The sequence below is a fragment of the Phodopus roborovskii genome, unplaced genomic scaffold, assembly GCF_943737965.1.
Source record: "Phodopus roborovskii unplaced genomic scaffold, PHOROB, whole genome shotgun sequence".
NCBI lineage: Eukaryota > Metazoa > Chordata > Mammalia > Rodentia > Cricetidae > Phodopus > Phodopus roborovskii.
In genome coordinates, this window is record NW_026126461.1 from 16,534,040 (window position 1) to 16,548,354 (window position 14,315).

Here is a 14,315-nt window from a genome sequence, read left to right on the forward strand (position 1 = left end):
TTCATGTGAGCCCAAGTCACCAGCTGTGTGCACTGATGTGTCCAGGACAGACAGTGATCTGGGCTACAGGTACTGCTGCATGGATGGCTGGCACCCTAGAACCATGTTAAATTGCTTTCAGAAAACTAAATTCCTGGTCAGGTGCCTTTCCTCTTACAAGACATCTGTCAGCTAAGTTCTACTTTAGCTGCTTATATAATATGTCACTCATTTGCTGAAATTGAAAAATTTGCAAAAAGCCCTTGAAAGACATCGTTAAACCAAATGTGGTGTGCCCTGCACACCCTGCACTCGGTAGGCTGCAGTAGAAGAGTATCAATTTTGAGGTCAGCCTGGCTACATAGGAAGACCTTCATGGACACACACACACACACGCACACACACACACACACACACACACACACAATGGATGGACAGACAAGCCTTGTATTTCACTTTATTTCCATAACCTTTTCCCCAAAAGTGCATGTCCATATTCTACTTCATAGACACAAACTACCTAGGAGAGTAGAATCTCTCCAGAGTCCAAACAACTAGGATTCTGGATCAAAAAGGCTCTCTGCACCAGCCTGACTAGGCGGTAAAGACAATGATGCTCTTTGAGAGCCTTGAGAAGGTAAAGATGTTGATGGGAGTCACGACCGCTGTCTGCACAGCCTAGCATCCCAGCCTTTGGATACCTAGGTCCCCAGACCAACAAAAGTTGCTGTGTTGCTGAGCAAAGAGGGTGTTCCATGAAAGGCTACCTCCTGTTAGCTGGTTTCTGTCTGTTCTTTGCACACCAAGCCAGAAAACAGAAAATAAAACACCAGGACAACCCTCACTTTCCTGGAAGAAAGCTGAAGCCCCGGTGTCACTAAGCATGTCTCAGCATGCTTTGGGTAGGAGGGGATCTGCTTCCATACACGTGTCCCAATGCACATTGCAGATTAGCACCAGAGGGATCACAGTAGAGTCTCGTACAGGTGTTGGAACCATGCTACTACAGACACATGGGAAATCAGTGACCTGTTTGTAACGGAACCATGGAGCATCTGCCACTGTGGAACAACACTGACATGGTGTTGTGGATGTTTGCAGAGCCAAGTACCTGATTATGAAGAAATAAATCTGTGCCACATAGAAGATGGGGCCTTGGAGGTCTTTCTTCTTGATAACAGTGGGCACGTTTTGTAAATGGAGGTGGGGAGGTGGGCCTGTCCCTGTTGCAAGAGCTGGCTCTTTGGAACGTATTCCCTGTGGTGGGATGCCTTGTTCAGCCTTGATGTGGTGGGGAGAAGCTTAGTCCTGCCTCAGCTTGGATATGTCATGCCATGTTGATTCCCGTGGGAGGCCTCGTCCCATCTGAACAGAGATGGAGGAGAAGAGCAGTGGGGGAGGAAACGGAAGGAGGTGAGGGTGGAAACTGTGGTTGATATGTAAAATAAATAAAACAACGAATAAAAAGGAAGTAAAAAAATCTGAAAAACAAAACAAAACAAAAAAAAAAAAAAAAAAAAAAAAAAAGCCTTCTCCAGCCGTTTCGGAAAACCTGACTGAAGACGGCATGGCTGAGATTTTGGGGAATGTGTTCTGAAGTTTGCATTATATATATATATATTTTTTAACCTCATTCCAAATAGAAATGGAAAGAGACTCTACCAAGTTGTGACTTTTCGCTTCTGCAAAGTGTCCTGCAATTTCTATTGCTTTTTCTCATTTCTGAAGCGCGGTCTGCATGGCTGGGAAGGAGATTTAGTACTGGGGTCTGGGCTGAAGTGGAATTAAAGGGCAGCGCGCTGGCCGGGGTTCAGCACATACGGCTTCAGAAAAGTCCTTTGAGGGAGCCCAGCGGAAAGAGACAAAAATCCACATTCATGTGTCATCAAAGGGTCCGAAAGAGCGCCCAGGGTGGCCACAGCACGCAACAGCCGGCCTCTGAAAAGACACCTGCAGTCCTTGGGAACGCTGGCAGGGGCTGGAGGAAGAAAGGCTTTCTGGGGGATATGGCAGCTAACGTTGTCACTGGTGTACAAAGGCACAAGAGAAGCAGACCCCCAGCCAGGAGGTTGCTATATCGAACCCAGCTTCTAGAACATTTAAACTGGGTCTCGCTGTTCCTTGAATGCCCTGATTTCCCTGCAGAGAGGGGAGGATTGTGGAGATGGTCCCAGCCCAGAGCTGGACTGCAGGACTGGATCAGAACAAGCCTTAGACATTCGGGGCCTTAGAAAGGAAACCGTCTCCATGTTGGCTGTGGCTTGTCAGCAGAAAGACTAGTGCACAGTGAGTCCACACTGGTATATGAGGAGTATTTGATCAGGGGCCACCCGCTGTAGCATCTGACAAGGACTCTGTACCTGTTTCCTGTTCCAGAAAGGGCAGGTTTGAACTCATCTATATTAAGCAGGCCAAGGAAAAACCACCGTCCCAAAGCAAAGGCAGATGGCTACCCCAGATCTTGGTTATTTTCAGGAAGGAAACAGAGGGTGCAAACTCATGACCGAGGCACCTTTCAGCTCAGCCTTCTGCACTAGATCTGAGAGAAAGTATACGGTATGAGACACGCATCGCCCATGAACTGATACAGAAAGCCGAAGGCTGCGGGTGGCCGTTCCCCCGGGGGACCTACAACTTCCTGCGGCAGAGAACGTTCTGGCCTCAACAGAAGAGGAGAACAGAGCCTGTTGGGCCCAAGAAAGATTAGACAGTGCTTGACAATGCCCAAACACTACAGAGCTAACAGATTTAAATATCAATGATTTTTAAAGGGTGACATCAGTTGCCCTTCCCAAAGAGGGTTCAGAGGTGTGGGGAGGTGCCTGCCCATTTAGAGAATTTGCCACAGAGAATTTAAAAGGGTTTTTGTTGTGTTTTTGTTCCCTGTAATGATAGCACTTTCAGAAGCTATGTAAACTATGAATAGAAATAGTAATATTTAGTAATCTAGTCACAAGGGGAGCTGTCAAAAGCTCACAGTCCTATTTAATTTGTGTCCAATTTTAGGGCTTTTTTTTCCAACAAAAAGAAAGTAATAAAGATCGTGGGGGGGAACCACTCTCCCCTCCCACCCCTTTTTCAAAACACACATTCCATAATTAGAACTAATTTTTTATTCCATTCTGATGAAAGGATATGGACGCCTGACTATCTGAAAGAGATGGGTAATGCACAGCCAAGGATTCAGCTTTACCCTCGGTAGCCACTTCCTGCAGGACTGCGGTACAATCCAACCTCGAGGTTAGGACTTTGTCACTTTGTCCTGTCAGCGGGCTGACCAAAGGGAATACACTGGGCTGTCGTGGCCGTTGCCATTTGTGGGAGAGGTGGGTCGGTGAGGGGCGTACTTGGTGTCAGATGATGTCGGTAAGGTGCTGCTCAAGCCTAGATCACCCGCTGGCTCCCAGAAAGTCTGGAGAGTTTGAAAAAAAATTCAAACTCAAATCTAGTAATTAGCTATTTCCAAAGAAGGTTGTTAGACTGGAGATGTAGGTCCGTCATTGAGTATATGTGCTTAATCTGCAACAGGCCTGAGGTTTGATCCTCAGGGCTTCAAGGAAATAGAAACTACCCAGGAAAAGGGGAAATGACTTGGTGTCCTTAGAGGTTCTAAGCTACATCGATCACCATCTACCACAAAGAGAAGCTTCTCTAGTGTGTACAGAGAGATGAGTTAATCTGTGGCCATAACAACACATCGTGGGGCGTTGGTTTGATACTATGTCAGTTTAACGGAGTGATAGTAGTAGGTTATCTCCTGTGGCCTATGACCTGTCCAGCACAGGTCTTGACCCCACAATGATTGCAGGAATGAATTCTATGCTGGGGATCGGGGCTCTAATCTACCTTGAAAGTGGTTTGTTACTCCCATGATATTATTGCTGTTATTGCACCAGTGTGAATGTCTTGTCGGATCTGATGTTATTGTATTTCTCAAGTTTATGAATGCAGAGACCACTTCTGGCCAAAATACAGAGAACAAGAGACTGAAGAATGTCCATTCATAAACCAGACATCTACGTCAATTCTGTCCTCCAAGGCTCAGGCTTCATTTGGGGAAGAGGGGATAGAAAGATCGTAACATCCAGAAGATGAATATAAATGCAAGGGGGACAGACAGTGTCCTGTAGACGTAACAGGACAGCTACACATTTTATTGTGACAGCATGCACAATCCCCATTCAAGCTCAAAGCAGATAAAAATCTCAACATGGAGAGGGGATGTGGACATTAAATCCCTTCTCTATCTGAGGAGCTATTGACAATTGATGCTTTCTGGGAAATAGTTTTCCTTAAGAATGTAGCTTTTGTTAAACTGATCACACGCGAGTGGAAGGCCACACATCCATGAATGTATGACCGGCACAAAAGGGACTTGGTGGATGAAAAGCAGAGGACACAGACTTGGCTGGGTAGGGAAAGGATGGGCATGTCTGGGCGGACTTGGACGAGGGGTAAACATAATCAAAACCGTTTAATGGAATTCCTAAATAACTAATTTTAAAGACCGAGATGTAAGGCTCAGTGTGCTAAATGATATTTTTTCATGTTCTCCAATCTTGGTATACTGGAATTTGGGGGATTTTACAGCAGAAAGATTGTCCACGTAGAGCTAGCTAATTCCTAAACAATACAGGCAAACCCCCTAATATCCCCCACCAGTTTGATATACAACCAACCGATCCAGAACCCCACCCCTAATCAGAGTCTCTCTTCAAGCCTCACACAGCAAACCACTACTCCCATGCCCCAAGTCACCCCAAGATTGGACAACTTGGGACCACTCCAAAAGTCCTAAGGCCAGAGTGAATTAGACTATCAAATCCTTACAAGTGACTCAGCATACCTATCCTAGCTGATGAAACCCATCCCTCATGAATCCCATTGGAGGCGGAGAACACATTCTCTTCCTTTGGCTGCCTTGACCAACACAGTCCTCCCCTCACTGGAGCTTGCATGTAGTGAGATAGTCCTTCTGTGGCGCTGACCACGCCCATTGGGGGTGGAGCCATGGGCGGAGTGACCTGTGGAAGGAGGTCGGAGGGGGCCAGGAAAGGCTCTCTTTCTGGCGTGACTCGACAGGAGAGCATCGGGTGGAACTTGCTGGTGTTCATCTGTCTAGGTTGTAAGTTATTTCTTCCTGATTAAACATCTATTCGGCCTGTTTGTTTATCCTGATCCTTATTTAACTGCGACACTTGCACGCTGCTCTGCCTCCTGCACCTAGGCAGCTTCGAGTATAGCTTTCTTTCTACTGCGTGGTAGGTGTTCTCTGTGTCTCTTTCTGTCCAGCACTGGCACAAACCTCAGCACACACTTAACACACAGAGCTATGGACCACCAGAATCTGGCTGGTAGCTCCCCCAGGCAGTGATAACAGAGAAGGAGGGGATCGGTTGAACTTCGAGCCATGGCTGCAGAGATGCGGTGAAGCAACTGGGAATCTGCTCTCGGAGGTCTGTGTATTCAAATCAACCTAAAAGGGGCTGGTGTGGCTGTTCTGAGGGTAGAGGCACTTGTATGCGGGCCTGGTCCTGAGCTTGATCCTTGAGTCCCACAAGGTGACAAAAGATGACTGACCTCTGAGAGTTGTCCTCTGACCTCCACACACGAGCAGTGGCATGCCTGTATTGATATGCATGTGTGTGCCCATGCGCACGGGTACACACACTAAACCGAATCAATCAATCAATCAATCAATCAATAAATCACCAATAAGGAAACCTAAAGTGTACCTAGATGCTCTAGATAGACCATCAGTAAATGTCATCTTGAAATTGAATCCCCATGTGCAATGGGAACTTTCTCCTGAAGGGGGTAATGTGTTAAGGATTTGCTGTTGCAATGAACTAACAAACTAGTGGGCCAATAGGTTGTCATGAGAGCAGGCCGGTAATCAAAGCTGGTCTGGTCTGCTGGTGTCTCAACCTCTAGCAGAGTCAATGCCCTGCAGGACTTCAGCCCTCTGCAGAGTCCCTGACAGCAAAAGGCCGCTCCCCAGGCTCAGCCTCTTAACTCAGGGCCTCACAGAGTTCAGAATCATGGTCTGAATAAAACCTTATTTTTCATAAAACCACCAGCCTGTGGTATTTAAGCACAACAACAGAAAGTAGAACAAAGGAGTTGTGTCTGTGGAATAATAGCTAGGAACAAATCAAGACTTTCCTTTAAAACCTCCTTCAATTCCGGAAACTTATCTTTAGGAAATAGCTACATATGTCAAATCTCTTTGAGAGTATTTTTATGTTGCCCATAAGCTGGCATTAAAAAAAATCACTTTGAAAAAGCAGTGTAAGATTTGTTAATTATATAATGACACAGTCATACTCTCTACTACCCAGCAGTCACCGGCACGGTGTTTTATGCCACGAGAAGCAATAACACAAATTTCAAAAGTCAGTTAATGAGACTGTGTTATTTTACAATTCTCTTTCACAAAATGCACATAGACTTTCATGCAGAGATTACAATTAGGAGTTACAGTTGATCCCTGTCACTACAGCTGGCTCATGCATGCGTTTATTTTTCTGCATTTTCCAAATGATGTATAAACATGTGTATTAATGCCATGCAGTTTTCAGGCTGGGTTCTCCCTTGTAAAGGATTAAGAAACCTTGAGCACCCCGAGGGTTTCTATGCAAGTAATGTGTGAAATTTGATGGATGCCCATTCTCCAAAGATCAGAGATTTCTACATAGTGAGGATTTGGTTAGGCCAAAGGTCATGCACGTGCTTTCCAGGCTCAACAAGCAATGGTTGGGGAGAATCCCAACCCTTGACAAGGCCGAGTCCACACACTCAATGGAGAGGAGAGACCCACTCAGCAACTGGAGTGTGATAAGGTGAGAATTCAGACTCAGGATACGTGCTGTGCTTCCAATAGAAAATTCATAATTAGCAACAGCAGGATCGGAAAGCGAAGCCAGGGGAGAAATAAGAGGCAGGGGAGACATTGTCTACCAGCAAAAAGACAACAATCACACAGCGGAATGAGACAGTCAGCCAGCCCTGTGGTAACCAAGTGGGAGAGTACTCACACACACACACACACACACACACACACACACACACACACACACACTATATATATATATATATATATATATATATATATATATATATTCTTCTGAAGACTCGCTGCAAGAACTAAACTACGATGATATTTGAAAGGAGTAAACATAAAGAAATAAAGACACAAGGAAGGGAAAGCTACATTGATTCCCTTCCAAATCTCCTTTCATTAAGAACGCATCAAGAAGAAATTTCAGGACAAGAAAAAGTGATACCCGGCCTTTTCAATTCTTCAGGGATATACCAAGGCTCAACAGCAACATCAAGGGCCTAGAAAGCCAGGCACACGTGAAAGGAACGCCCCGAAATCACCCACTGCGTATAACTGACGCTGCATAGACTTCTGTAATGACAGAGAATTACCATTAAAATGCAGGTACCCCAAACTTTGAGTCAGCGACAATTCACAAGGCATCTGTTTTCTGACAAATAACCTGTGACAATTTCATATTGCGGGGCTCAGAAAGCTCATTAGGCCACACGCATGGGGCCACTGAAACACAGAAGGGCTTCCTGGGGTTTGTGAAAATGCAATTAGGCAAACCACAGGCATCTGTGAATACGGCATTTTTGCTCCAGATGGGCATAACCTCAGGGTACCCCAGAGCTTTCCCAAGGACAGTTTCTCTCAAAGTCAGTGACTTGAACACACACCTGAGACGGTCTTTTTGCTTTCGCAGGAGAAAATGTTGCCCAGATGAGTAGATTCAACTGATCATGGTTGCTGGATTTGATTATACTTCTCTGAGTGCCACCAGCTATGGATGGAAAGACCAGAGTATCTTTGTCCTTCATCCTATAAAATGGTCCCGATCACTGACCTTTGTGCAGCTTTTCTAGATGTCCTGTTGGCCTAGGAAGATTTGCCTGTAGGATTGTCCCTAGGCACTAGACATGCAATATCACCGGATCCCAGAGGAACTGGTCCTCGCCACTCCACTCGCTATAGACAAACGCTTCTCCCCGGGAGCTGAGTGACTCTACTGGTGTATGACCTACAAGTCTATGACTCGGTTGACAGCGGAGAGAAGAACAGAACACGTAGATACACTGTTTGATCCCTAATTCTCTAGGGGGAAGGTCTCAGTTGCGGGACCCTCTAGACCAAGCTAAGATGGGAAACGGCACAGGCTCTAGAATCCAACAGGTTGAAGCTTGACACGTTGTAGGTGATGTACTGCCTCACTCTTCCATGGTGCTTGCCAAGCTTAGCTTCTCTGAGTCCCCGTCCTTAGTGTGGGAGAATTGTCTTCCTAATGAAGGTCTGTGGGTAGTAAGTGGAATATGGCAATGCCTTTTGGGAAAGCATCTGTCAGTGTGTTCTTCACATTCATCCACTTTCCCTTGCCAGAGCTTTATTTGATCTTCTACTTTTGAGGCCATTAACCCCTCTCATATGTGAATCCCAAGTTTGAATTCTTAGACTTCTGTATTTAAACTGGAGTATCTGTGGAGGCCAGGAAGAAGAAGGAGAAGAAGAAGGAGAAGGAAAAGGGAGGCTGGGGGAGGGGCTAAGTAGGGGGCGATACCGGAAAACACAGGACAGACACCCAGAAGTGGTGGGGCCACTAGGTGAAAGTTTAAATGGGTGGGGAAGGTTAACAAAGGCTAGAGATGCATGCAAAAGCCACACACAACTACTACTTTGTAAACGCGGTATAGAGGAATCAGGATGAAAGCCAGTTGGGAACCATCCTGGCTGGCTAGTGTTTACAGTGATGGGACATGCTATGCAGCCAGTTCAGGGATGAGCTCCTCAGCAGGTCCAGTCAGCTCTAAACAACCCACGCTGCAGTAGCTGCCTGCCAGACAGCACACGCCCAGTGGAATAACATGGACCACGCTGTCTCCGAAAGATCAGAGTTTTGTTTGTTTGTTTATGAGATGTACTTAGATGTGTTTATTTTTATTATATGTGTATGAGTATTTCTCCTGCACTGGTATATGTGAAACACATACATGTCTTGTGCCAAATGAGGTCAGAAGGCTGACATCGTTTGGCACTGGATGCTTTGGAGCCTGAACTACATGTATTTCTAAGACACGTATAAGTGCTTAAAACCCAACCTGTGTCTTCTACAAGCCTAACAAGAGCTCTTAACCAGTGAGTCAGCTCTCCAGCCTATCAAACTCCATTTTTATTTGTTATTGTATATATGGTGTGTGGGGTGTGTGTGACTGCAAAAACACATATGTGGAGGTCAGCGGACATATATGTGGGGTCGGTCCTCTTTCCACCTTTATTGGAGTTCCTAGAATCAAACTAACAGGATCAGGCCTGCACAGTAAGTGCCTTTACATACCAAGCTATTTCCTAGAAAGGTGATTTGTGATTGGATTGGAGGCCCATTGCATGGGAAAGGGTACATAGCTGGTACTATAAACCTTGTGGAAACATGGATGCCGAGGCAAGGGCGCAATGGGGACGTACCTCTATTGTGTCCCTCAAGGGCATGTCGCGCTCTCGTATGAATGTTTACATTGATCCCAGTAGACTACTGCTGCTCCCCGTCTGGGGCAGCATGGTTGGTTCCTGAGGCTGAGGCTTGCATTTAATGCGGGGACTCATATCTGATCAAAGTGCAGGGAATTAGCGACTGTTAAACACCCAGTGTGAACTGGACACCTGTGTCACTACCCACAGGGCCCAGGGAACATTCCAGAAGAGGAGGTAGACCAATCAGAAGAGCTGGGAGATGAGGGAAGAAGATATGACATGTCTGTTGTAATCAGGTACACACAGCAGCTGTGGACACCTGTACAAGGGGAACCTTTGCATGCTCCATCATGGAAAGAGGTGGTGCTCTTCTCCAGGCCACACCCCTCCCAAGGCTCTATGGCTGTAGCTGTTGGGGGACCTGCTGGAGGTCTGGAGGGAATGGGTGGGGATAACAGAAGGCAATGGCATTAATATAACCACAGATAGACTCTGTGTTATATTTTTTTGAACTTTGGAGCAGCTGGCTTGAAAATGGGAATTTTCTGTGAGAGCTATCCTCGATAAGAGATGATTCCATCCCTCTTAGGATATTTAGTGATACCTGAAGATATCTGGGGGATTTTATAACTTGCAGGGAAGACCTTGTAGTGGTCTCGGCTTTTGGCAAGTTCAGGTCAGCGTTGCTAAACATGTCAAGCCAACCTCCACAATGAGGAGCTATCCAGTCCTGATCATCAGCATTGCCAGGCTGAGGGTCTGGGCCGTATTTGGGAGTTTCGTAGAGGTTCAACTCAATTACCCTGATGCACCTGTATGCTATGAAGATAAGTCAGGGGACCTATATACAGAAGTGGAGCTGGAGAATCTCCAGCCTAGACCTTGATAGAGCCAGTGAACCTCCAGCCTAGACCCTGATAGAGCCAGTGAACCTCCAGCCAAGACCCTGATAGAGCCAGTGAACCTCCAGCCTAGACCCTGATAGAGCCAGTGAACCTCCAGCCTAGATCCTGATAGAGCCAGTGAACCTCCAGCCTAGATCCTGATAGAGCCAGTGAACCTCCAGCCTAGATCCTGATAGAGCCAGTGAACCTCCAGCCTAGTCCCTGATAGAGCCGGTGAACCTCCAGCCAAGACCCTGATAGAGCCAGTGAACCTCCAGCCTAGATTCTGTCAAGCTCACAAAAAACTAGTAGAGTAACATCTCTTTTTGCTCCCATAGTCAAATTATCAGTGTGGAGAAATAAGACCCTAGTCAACGCCTCAGGGTCCCCTGATAGTGGAGAGCAGGGACACACCACTAGCCACCCAGACCAGGAAACAAAGAATTCCTTTTGTTCTCTGCAGGGTGATAGAAGTTCACTAGAAAAGCCAAACCCCCACTGTTTATTGAAAAACGATTCCATCTTAGCCTGCTGTCTGTTGCTAACACATAACGAAGACCTGTTCCTAAGACCAGGAGATGAGAAATAAAGAAGATAGGAAAGCTGGGCTCAGGACATCTTGTGCCAAACTAGTTCATTAAGAAGTATAACACCTAATACATGGTTTTCCAGGGAGGGGGAGCTGGGGGATGGGAAATGGGACATAGTCAGCAGAAGCTATCATACAATGAGAGGAAGAAAGCAAGATGCAAGTCAAGCAATGATTCATAGAGGGGACATGGGATATCTCAAGTGTATCATAGACTGGCTTTGGGGCTGATTACCACAGCTCTTGGAGGAAAGGAAAAAACGGATTGGATTCTCCAGTTCCAAAGTTGGAGGTCCCCGAGGCCCTGCCTTCAGGCCATTGCTGGCCTTCTTATAAACCGTGCTCCTGGTTTTAGACCAGGAGCCACATTCCTTCCCAGTATGTCAGGGCCTTATGAGAATCCCTGGATTGGCCTGCATCCCAACACAATGCCGGAAAAGAGGTTTATTTGGGCTCTAAGTTGTGGTTCAAGATAAAGAGGCTATTATCAGAATCTCAAGATACTACAGACGGCAGCGAGAGGCCGGGGACGCTTGTGGTGTCTGGCTGACCTGGCTTTCATAGACTATCTTTGAGGCCAAATCCCATCCAAAGCTCTGCAGACACTCAGGTCGCTTATCCAGTAAGCCTCCACTGTCCTTGGTGGCAGGGGGTGGGGGGTGAACCATTGCACAACAAAATCTAATTCTTGCTTTTCAACTTAAAAATGAATAAATGTAGAACAGAGGCAGACAGTTTCTAGCATTCCTCCTTGCCTTTTCTAACTGGCAGATGAAACACTTGTGAACAGAAAGGAGGTTGCTGGGACAGAGACCTGAGCCTTCCGTGATGCTCTGGTGGTCACGGGGGCTGGCGACGATGGAGAGTCTTGGGGTCCCAATATGCAATGAAGGGGATGGCCAAGATCCTAGTGCCCACTGGACATTCCGCATTTACAGGTTGTAGAACTCACCAGGGACACTTTTCCCAAGCCATCCCTGCCCTCAGAAATGCATATCGTTGCGGAGAGATCCTGCCCTGCAGAGAAGGTAATCCCAGAGAGGGTGGTGGCTCTAAGACAGGCTGCGGTAGGAGTTCGGGGAGTGTGCTGGAAACGGTCCAGGATGTGTTGATACTGACAGATGTATACTGTGGAAAGGGAAAGGCAGGCTGGGAGGAAACTTTAGGTCTGAAATGATGGCAGGAAAAAAAAAAAAACCCTGCAAACTGCTTAAGTTGACATTATCTGCCATCCATGAAACGGAGGGAGAGTTGGAGAAAAATGAAGCATGCTAAAATGTCTTTTTACTGAACTGAATGGCAGGGCAATGAAATCCTCTTCTTCCCCACAGTCAACGCGCATGGGGTTTTATAGACACTCAGTAAATTATGATTTCCATTACTATATAAGCCTGACTACAGTGCTCCATCCAGAAGCATCGGTGATTGCTAGAAACTGGCTTCTCCAAAGTGCCCCTGGAAACAGGGCTCGGTGACCCCTTGGTATGGACACCTGGGTACCATTTCCCACGGGAGCGAGCCCTATTTTAAGCCTGCAGAGAGTGGGGCGGGCTGCTGCCTCCTTCCCTCTTGTTAATAGTGCTACGGCCCAGGGTAGGGTCCTCATAGCCTGTCTCAGTTTAGCGCCACCTCAACCTCCGATGCCAACCCAATGTCCCTCCCTCATTCGCCGTTGAGCTCATCTGCAGATGACAGTCTTCTTCCTCCTGGGCTTTGGTCTCCCGGTCTACCCTGGCCACTCCATCTCACCGGCGGCAACCACGCCCTTAACGCCTTCTGCCTTCTCCCATCGGTTGCTCGACTTTTCTAGAGTTGGAAAGCTTGGAACGGCCACTTTTCCTGGGCTGCTCTTGGCCAATACCTCTTACAATCTCAGTGGTTTACAATGAGAAAGGTTTACAGCACCCACCATTGCCTTCCCTGTGAGAGATGTGTCCTATGAGACACTAACAGATGATTCAGGCAGTACTGAAGTCCACACACACTTTATTTTCTCTATACGAACATTCCTATCATAAAGTTTAACTTAAAAGCTGTACGGTAAGAGATTAAAAGTGCTAATGAAATGCAATTAATATAGAAATATATTATGCCAAAAGTTACGTGAATTTAGCCTCATCTCCTCTCAACATATGATATTGTAAATGTTGACAACCTCAGCGTGTATTTTCTTGATTGACTCACTAACTTTCAGCTCTTTCTTAAGGGAAGGTAACTTACAGGTTTCTATTCAGCATATCCAAATGTCAGGCTACCCTGTCCTCTGGGGGCCACTATTAAGTAAAATTATGATTTCTTGTTCATACGCACAGTGATGCCGTGGTAGCTGACCTGAAAACCAGCACCATTACCACCAAGCAACCAAGGGGAGGGTAGCGTATATAGCGTGGATACTGGGGTCAGAGGCAATTGTCACTGCCTTGACGGGACAGATCAAGACAGCTTGCGGTCCTATTATGCTACTCAGAACAATGTGCAGCTAGCTGCAACCTGTGGGTTGATTATTCCTGGAATTGACTTCTTAAAGTTGTAGGTAAAGGGACATGCAGAAAGTCAAACATGATATAAGACTCATGTTTTCCTTACTCATCAACTGTGGTTTTGCATAATGCCTTCCTATCACTGGGACCCAGGCAGAGGATTAGCTTGAATGGGGAAAAAAAAACTCTTTTGAGCAAATAATACACTTGTTACGTTCTGTTTTCCTTTGGGGACTGAGGGAGACTCCGACCTGAGTGAGGCAGAGGCTCATCTTGCTGCTGAGATCATCTCAACAGTGTTCACAGGTTGCTACCTGGCTACCTGGCTAACCTGTCTTTGAGTTCAGAACCAGCTACTCTCTTTCTTTGATTTGTGCATGCATGCTTGCATGCATGCGTGCATGCGTGCGTGCATGTGTATGTGTGTGTGTGTGTGTGTGTGTTGGGGGCTACATTCATGTTCCCGTGGAGACACAATCTTGACTGTCGTTCCTCAGACACTGCCCAGACCTCTGCTTTGCATTGTTGCCTTGGAGGGCTCCTCTCTTTTTGAAACAAGGTCTTTTACAGGCTTGGACCCCCAGCAAACAGCGTAGGTTGCCTGCCAGAGAGGCCCAGGCATCCACCTGTTTCTGCTTGCCCGGCATTGAGATTACAAGAGCGTGTTGCTATTCCAGCTCTAAAAACTAATGGGTCCTGGGGGACTCGCATCTTCACGCTTCTTAGGCAAACCCGTTACCAACTAAGCCATCTCCCTGACTCAGGCTGTCTTCTCCTACATCTTTATAATTGCTCAGTTTGTGGGCGCCCGGTCTGCTGTCCTCTTCCGGAGGTTACCCCACAGGTGCAGAACAGGCCCTCATGCCGAACCTCAC